Source organism: Neomonachus schauinslandi, chromosome 7 (assembly GCF_002201575.2).
Source record: "Neomonachus schauinslandi chromosome 7, ASM220157v2, whole genome shotgun sequence".
In the NCBI taxonomy this organism is placed as follows: domain Eukaryota; kingdom Metazoa; phylum Chordata; class Mammalia; order Carnivora; family Phocidae; genus Neomonachus; species Neomonachus schauinslandi.
Genome location: NC_058409.1, coordinates 148,629,529 through 148,636,806, shown reverse-complemented (window position 1 = coordinate 148,636,806; position 7,278 = coordinate 148,629,529).

Here is a 7,278-nt window from a genome sequence, read left to right as displayed (position 1 = left end):
CACACCACCCTTCTACCCCGCCACCCCTCCACCCTGCCACCCCTTCACTTCCTCCATCTCCCCTTCCCTATCAGGACCGCCTGGGCTATGGTCCGCCCCCTGCAGGCTAGCATGCAGCGACAGAAGCTGCCCCTGACATCTCACCTGTGTTAGTCTCCCGGGGTTGTCATAATAAAGTGTCACCACAGAGACTATTTCTTTCACACTCTGGAGACCGGAAGTCTGAACTTAAGGCATCAGCAAGGCCATACTCGCTTGGGGAGGGTCTTTCCTGCCTTTCCTGCCTTGTCCAGCTCCTGGCGGTTGCTGGGAACCCCTGGCACTTGTCGGCTTGTACATGTACCCCTCTAGTCTCTGCCTTCTGCTCGCACTGTGCTCCTTCTGTGTCTGGGGCCACACTTCCTTCTCACAAGGACACCAGTCATTGGAGTAGGACCCACCCTAATCCAAAACGACCTCAGCTAAACTTAGCCGATGACATCTGTGCATAATGTCACAGTCCAAGGTTCTGGGTGGATGTGAATTTGGGGGGGGGGGGCATGACTGAACCAACTACCCCCGCCCCGTTTGAGGATGGAGGAGGGCAAGGGACCCTCCAGCCAGCTCCCTCTTCCTTGTCCTTTTGTGAAGAAAGCAAAGCCTTTGCAGAAGGCTACCCCAGCACAAGTTTAATTTCTTTCTCTTATTAATCAAAACAGTTTCATGGAATGAGGTGCTATTGATATACTGTCCCTGCAAACCCCACCTGAAGATCGTGCTTCTGTTAGGACAGAGAGACGGAGCCAGTAAGAGTGTAACTTCATCTTAGGAGGTGTCAGATTCCTTGCGAGGAGCTGCCCCATGTGCTTACAGATGCTGAGATGTCCCATGATCTGCCTCCAGCAGGAACCCGGGAATAGAACGTGTCATTCTGGTCGGAGTCTGAGGGCAGGAGGAGACCTGTGGTCCCAGCTCACAGTCAGGCAGTGGAGAGGATGACCTCCTCCTCCACCTTCGTTCGACCCAGGCCCTCGAGGGTGAGAAGATGCTGCATCTACCTTAGAGCCCACCGATCCAAGTGCTAATCACACCCAGAACGTCTAGCCCCTGTGGTGAGACCTGGGGTGAGATCCTCTCAGAGTCATGCACTCCGAACCTAAGCCCAGGTGAGCCCTGCCCTTCATTGCTCTCCGGCGGGCATAGGGAAGACAGAGTGGGCTGCTCAGGGGGGTGTCCTGGTGGGTGCCGATGGGAGAGGGGTGGCCGCGGCTGGGCACTGGTGACCCCGGGCTGCCCTAGGCACCAGGACCCCACCCCGGGGCCGATGCTCTGGGCTGCGTTCTTGCTCCTCGCGTTTTCCACTAGCCCAGCCACAGCCATCCCGCCCAGCCACTCACTTCTGCGTTTCTAATTCCTGGCCAGCATTTTCTGCAGTCCCTCTGCCTCCTGGCTGTGCCTTCTTCTTAGCGGGATTCTGGCTCCTGAACGAGTAGTTGTTAATTCACATCACTCTGGTGTCTGCACACATCATCCAACAGCTGAGAGCAAAATGCTATCGGCACGATGGTATGATCCTGGTGACTGGAGTCTGCTTCTGATTTTGTCGTCGGATAAACAGATCCTAGGGATCTTCGTATATGATCACAGCCCACTTCGAACAGGTGCTCAGTAAGTGATTATATTTGAGTCACCTTCTAGGAGCTGATCACGGGGGGAAAAAAGCATTCTGTTGTTAACTCATCAGCATGAAGGGTATGGCTCTGTCTTATTGCAATTCGGCTTCAAATCTGTGCTAGGATTCACAGGTGATGCAGGGGAGCTGACGAAGCCAGGTGCCCTCAGTCACATCCTGTCCCAGTGCTGGGATGCCAGCAGACAGACAGGAGGCTATACTCGGCAGCTTCCTTTGCAGCTAGATGGGGCTGCATGCTGGCGCTGACGCGGAGACGTAAGGGTTTAAGTTCATGGGCTTCTGGAAAGCTGCCTCAGTGGGAGACAGAGCCGTTGCCTTCCTCCCATCCTCCTTCCTGCTGCCGTGGGAGGGCCAGGGGCAGTCGTGGGCCAGGAGGTGAGCAGGGGATGGGGAATGTGGCCCAAGTGAGGATGCAGAACAGCGTTGGATGGGTTCCAGGCACCAGCGATGCCTCGGGGCCCTTGTGTCAGACCCCAACTCATTCGTCTCGTTGAAGCTCGGTTTGCCACTTTCCTCATCCCTGCTGTGGGAACGGGAGGCAATTTCAGGCTGGAACAGCTCCTTCCCCACATCCTTACCTGAACCCCAGAGTCTACCAGGTCTGGGAGTTGCACTGGCCCAATGTTTTCACAAATACTCACTTAAGTGGACTTCCCGGGCACCCTCGTCACTATGTGGGGTGTACGGGATGTGGAGAAGGGAGCACTGAGTTGGACACCTTTCTCCTTTCTTCTGGTAGCAGACTCTCAGTTGGCCATGCTGAGTGTGGACCCCCTTCCCGTCCTGGGAGCTGGCACTGCCCCTTGGAATCATCGGAGGGCAAGGGGCACGGGCATGTCCAGACAGCATCTCCACCTCGTGGCATCAGTCTGTCCAGTGAGAGTCAGGCAGATGACTTGCTGGGACATGGCAAAGAGGCTTCTTTCTCATGGGGTGAATTGCCGCAGGAATGAGGTAAGGTGGGGTCTGCTGGGGTCTCCCTGGGGCAGATCAACCTGGAGCAGAGAACGGAACCCTGGACAGGAGGTGTTCCCATGGCATCATTTCAGCCCCTGAATCCAACTGCGCCTGAAGCCAGCCTTGTCTTGTACTTTCTAGTTACATGAAGCAATAAATATCCCATCTTCGAAATCAGTCTAGGTTGGCTTTTTTCCCTTTTTAATTGTTTATAGGAATTCTAATAACAAGGTGCAGCACAAGAATAGCAGATCTTGGGGCACCTGGAGGGCTCAGTCAGTTGGGCATCTGCCTTTGGCTCAGGTCATGATCTCAGAGTCCTGGGATTGAGTTCCACGTTGGGCTCCCTGCTGAGCACGGAGCCTGCTTCTCCCTCTGCCACTGCCCCTGCTTGTGCTCTCTCTCATTCTCTCTGGCAAATAAATAAATAAAATCTTAAAAAAAAAAAAAAAAGAAAACCATAATAGCAGATCTTGGGGCCAGGCCATGAGGTTGGGAGCTGCACCTGATTTGAACAGTTTCCCCAAGACCTAGCACAGTGTTTGGATCTTAGTCATTGTGGTAGCCCAGAAAACAGCACCCCCCCAAAGATACCCACATCCAAATCCCTGGGAACGAACAATTAAGGTTACCTAATGTGGCAAAATCGACTTTGCTGGTGTGGCTGAGTTAAGGGTATCAACACAGAGAGAATATTCTAGATTGTCGGGTGGGCCCCACATGGCATCAGGTGTACCCCTCCAAGAGGAAAGAAGAGGGGGATGTGACACATGCAGACAGAGGCCACATGGCTTCTGGGGAATGATGGCAGTGATGTGGCCAACAGCCACTGGATGGTGGAAAAGGCCAAATCTGGCAGGTGTAGGTGGGCCTGGGTCCTTCTGCATTCTCCACTAGAGACTTAAGAAGGACCCAGGCCCGCCCACACCTGCCGAATTTAGCCCCCTCAAGCTGATCTTCTACTTCTGCCTCTAGAACCGTGAGAAAATTAGTCCTGTGACTTAAGCTACCGAGTTTGTGGTCATTTGCCGAAGCAACCACAAGAACGAATATAGTAGCGGATCCTCAAGCTTTTGTTGAAAGAACGACTTCAGTGGTGCCAACCACTTGAAGGGGCCACTCTACAATTTTGTAAAGAAGACCAACAAAAGGGCAGGAAGTCCATGGAAAGATGCTCAGCATCATTCACCATCAGGGAAATGCAAATCAAAACCACACTGAGATACCACCTCGCATGTGTTAGAAGGGCTGTTTTCAAAACCGTAAGAGGCGGTGGTGGAGACAGTGTGGAAAAAGGGACCCCCGTGCATGGTTGGTGGAACGCAAACTGGGGCAGCCGCTGTGGGAAGCAGTACAGAGGTTCCTCTGAAACTTAAAAATAGAGCTACCCTGCAACCCAGCAATCCCACTTGTGGGAACACACTTGAGGGATATGAAATCACGAGCTCGAGCTCCTGCACCCCCACATTCACTGCAGTGTTATCTGAAATAGCCGAGACACGGAAACAACCTCAGCAAATAAAGAAAGAAAATGTGATACACACACACACACACACACACACACACACACACAGAGGAATATTATTTAGCCACGAGAAAGAAGGAAATCCTGCCCTTTGCAACAACACGGATGGACCGTAAGGGCATTATGCTGAGTGAGATAAGTCAGCTAGAGAAAGATAAATACCGTATGTCTCACTTAATATGTAGAATCCAAAAACATCTAACTCAGAAACAGAGACCAGATTGACGGATAGGTCCCAGACGTGGGTCAAAGGGCACAGACTCCCAGTTATAAGATGGGTAAGTCCAGGGATCCGATGTACAGCATGGTGACCCTAAGAAACGATCCTCATTGTACACATGAGATTTGCCGCATGAGTAGAGCTTAAACGTCCTCACCAAAATTACAGCAAAAGAGAGATAATTACGTCAGGTGAGGGGCTGCTAAGGGACGTTGTTGTGGCAAACATTTCACCACGTGTATGTGTATCAAACCATTACACTGTACACCTTAAACTTAAAGTCATGTGTTAATTTAATCCCACTAAGGCTGGGAAAAATAAAAAAGGCCACTGTCCCAGGACATCCCTGCCTGTCAGTTGGACTCCTGCTCTGTCTCTAGAAGTTTGTGTAGGTGCCCCCTGAACCCCCATCAGAGTATGTCCAAGGGATTCCCTCCCTAAATAATCCATCAGCTCCTTTCCCCAAATCTGGACCTTCTCTATCTCCCCGGTGTGGTGAACTACATCACCATGCTGCTCCTTGAGAGGAAACCCGTGTCCTCATGAACTTGTCCCTGCCCCTCTCTGGCACAGAAGCCAGCATCTGGCCTGGCCTCAGCTCTGGCCTCCTCTGTGGCTCCTGACCCTTCCTCCTGGTGTCTCCCTGGCTCTCGCCTTGGTCACCTTGGTCTCTCCCCTGGGTGGTGGTCCGGGGCTCCTCACCAATGACCCTTCATGCACACTCGTTCTCAATCAGGTGATCAACACGTTGGGTTAAGTTACATTAGAACAAAAGTTCTAAACACCTTCCAGAAAGACACAGTGCTACTGTCCGGCTCCTCCATCCCAGCTCCTCCCTACCACCTGTCCCTCCTGGCTCCTGTCCACCCACGGGGCTCAGTGTCTGCCCCCCGGTTTCTGCTTGCTTCCTCCTCCCGTCACCTTCTTGGCCCCTGCTCATCCTTCAGACCTCTCTTCCCTTCCTCACAAAGCCATCTCCAGTTCCCAGACCAGGACAGACCTCTCCAGCAATACTTTCATCACGGCTGTGATGTTCTGTTTACTGCACGATTCTTGAAATCACAGAAGATCACATAGGTCTTCTCACCAGCTCTGGGGCTCATGACGGCAGAGACGGAGCGTGACCCACGTGCTCATTGTATGCTTGTCCCCAGCACGATCCCGGGTCGTGGGTGCTTCATTCGTGAACGAACGGACAGCAACTACAACAAACACCAGGACACTCTGAAAACACTTTTCACAATTTTGCAATCTTACAAGTCTGAACAGTCCCGTCAAGTTTATTCTTTTTGTATACCTTTTAAATCTCTGTTTTCCACCGAGAATGATATTGAGCTATGATTTGGCAGATTATTCTTCACGCCCTATTGCGTATTATATGTTCATTTTTTTTAAAGATTTTATTTATTTATTTGACAGAGAGAGAGAGAGCACAAGCAGGGGGAGTGGCAGGCAGAGGCAGAGGGAGAAGCAGGCTCCCCACAAAGCAGGGGGAACCCGACGTGGGAGTCGATCCCGGGACCCCGGGATCATGACCTGAGCTGCAGGCAGTCGCTTAACCAACTGAGCCACCCAGGCGCCCCCTATTATATGTTCATATTAAGAAGGACCATCAACTAGCTTGCTTTGACAAGTATTACTTGAAAAAGAAAGGAAAAACCATGATTATTTCCTTTCCTGGTTCTTGCCTTCCACAAACTGGTCCTCCCACCTCTCAGTTTTAGAGATTCTGTGCCTTGGGGTCCATCCCCTGGGCATCCAGTGTCTGTTTCCCAGGTACTGTGTGCACATCACCCTGCTTCTGGGGACGTGTGCGGAATATCCCGGAATGCACCACATCGGCTCATTCCCGTCCACCCAGTGGATTAACATAACGCACAGGCATGATGTTTTCTTGGTATGGCTGAAATGAGACTTATGGCCCATCGTCCATCATCTTCACGTCATGTTGCTGTCTGCTCAATCCCCAGGACTCTTTAGAGTGCTGAACAAATCCCCACGTAAGTTCTTGACCAGCTGCCGCGGCGTCTGACTGAAGAGGTCACTGTGCTCCCGGTGGCCGCATCTCCCAGCCCGCGTGCGATCTGGGCCAAGCGCCGTGTGGGCTGAGTGTCCCCGAAGCTCTCCCCCACCCTCTGCCCCTAACTCTCTAGCAGGCGTGGTTCTGAGACCAGCCAGGGGGGCCCTGTGGAGAAGGAGGGGAAACAAGGTTTGAGGACATTGTAACCAATACCTGAGCTTGCTCTTCCCTCAAGAACGTTATTAAGTTTCTAGTTAGAAGGGCAAATGCCCTGGAATGTGTTCTATGTTAAAATGAATCCCAGGTGGACCGCCACCCAGAGTCCACTGCCGAGGATTTTGGGATACACTATAGAATACTGGGAGCAAATTTTAAGTTCATTATTTTTAGCCTCAGGTAATTTTTTAAAGGAGATTCTTAAAAATAAACTCCCAGCATGTTGGCTTGTGGGGCAGGACAGAGGAAGGGAGCAGGAAGTGCGTTCATTGGGGAGGACTCTCAGCCTCAAATCCCTCCGGGCAGGGCCCCTCTCCCTCAGCCCCCCCTCGCGCAGGGGCCGATGCCACCCGCCAGGGAGCAGCCACGCAAGTGAAGGCCTGCAACACCTCCCCGTGCTGCACAAGGACTGGAGCTTAAGGCTCTCCCGGGGTCCGTGTGGACTCGAGCTGGATCTCAGGTGACTGCCTGCCAGGGCCCTGCCTGCTCCTTGCCCCATGCCCTCTCTCCTTCTCTCACGACAGGGACGACAGATCTGGGGACTCACCAGCAAAGCCACGTCCACCTCCATCCGACTTACCACCTGGTTGGAGCCCAGCCTGCTGCTCCAGGGGCCATCTCCTTGGTTGGGGGTCACCTCCTGGGCCAGGGGGTCACTTGCCTTGGCT